Source organism: Hipposideros armiger, unplaced genomic scaffold (genome assembly GCF_001890085.2).
Source record: "Hipposideros armiger isolate ML-2016 unplaced genomic scaffold, ASM189008v1 scaffold_113, whole genome shotgun sequence".
Classification (NCBI taxonomy): Eukaryota; Metazoa; Chordata; class Mammalia; order Chiroptera; family Hipposideridae; genus Hipposideros; species Hipposideros armiger.
The window spans coordinates 413,621-414,869 of record NW_017731463.1 but is presented as its reverse complement, the minus strand read 5'-3'; the positions used below and the strand labels follow the sequence as shown (position 1 = coordinate 414,869).

General features: G+C 39.8%; 1 protein-coding gene across 1 annotated transcript in view; it reads right to left on the bottom strand.

Moving 5' to 3' along the window:
* Nucleotides 1-765, bottom strand: part of CHRM3 (cholinergic receptor muscarinic 3) — a 307,699-nt gene extending 306,934 nt beyond the window's left edge. Inside the window, exon 1 of the mRNA XM_019647550.1 lies at nt 703-765. The gene's annotated coding sequence lies outside the window, so the exon portion shown is untranslated. The remainder of the gene's footprint in view (nt 1-702) is intronic.
* Between the last annotated feature and the right edge of the window lie 484 nt (nt 766-1,249).

Genomic DNA, 1,249 nt, shown 5'->3' with positions numbered 1-1,249 from the left:
GTCCAGTACAGGATCTTAGGTTCTCAACAAAGAATTGCAGCCGTGTCCTCTGAAGACCAACAAGCTGGCTCTGGGGGGGCTGCAGTGCCCCCTGAATGTGTAATGCTGGGGACACAGGCTCCTCTGTGCAGAGACAGGTCGGGGCTGACTGACTGGGATGTAATCTGTGGACTCAAAATGGAGATGCTGTGAGTGATGGGACATCTATTGCCAAGGCGCACAGATACTGCTCCCGTCAGAGACAAACAAAATTCCCCGAGAACCACAAATCCTTCCATGTCTTACAAGACATTCAGCTCCATGATAATCTTATGGGACCATTGTCGTATAAGTGGTCTGTTGTTAACTGAGATGTTAGAAGTGGCGAGTGATTATATTTCAAAAAACTCCATATTGCTACGGTTAAGATACAAATGAGCATTTGTAATAAATTCAACCTTCTTCATATTTCAACAAACATAGCTTCTTTGTAACTTTGCATCTATGATCAAATAAGCAAAAAAGTATCTTCACTGACACAAAAAGTTGAGCATGACTGTATATTTATATTAAGACGCACACAGTATCAGTTACAAATTGTATTGAAAAACATCAACTTTGAAATTCCTATTCTTCATTAATCTGTTCTCTCAGATCAAGCCACAAACTCCCTTTTTAAAGCAAAGAACTCAATTAAAAGAATAATAAAATAAAATATCTTACCTTATAGTACCTCAGCGGAAGTTCTGGATGTCATTTATTTGGCTTGTAACCAGAACCCAGGTGCTAGAAGAGAAAAAGAAAATGGGGTTAACATATAGTTAGGACCCTGGAAAAGGGAAAGTCAATGATCACATAAGATTTGAGGAAATATAGGAAAAATACAGCATTTTCTGTTGAAGGTGATCTCCTAGGTCATGGTACCTAACCACCTCATGTGACCACTGAGGGCACAGGTGGTCAGAGAGGTGAGGTATCTGTCATTGATTTTTTTAAAAAAAATGCATCTATTGACTTCCTGCAAATGGCTCTTCCTATAGTTCCTGTTCTCATACCTGCCAAAGCTCCGGTCACAACAGAGGGACATCAAGTGAGAAGAAGAGAAAACAGAAGAAGTTGTGCATCCCTTAAATTTACATGTTAGAGATGGTGCTTCCATGTATAACGGATGGGTTAGCGCTGTCTACTTTAAAAGAAAAGTCATGGAATAATACCTTAGGAGTTCCAGTTGGCTATCTTCTCCCAGACACTATTGGAAATATATACACAC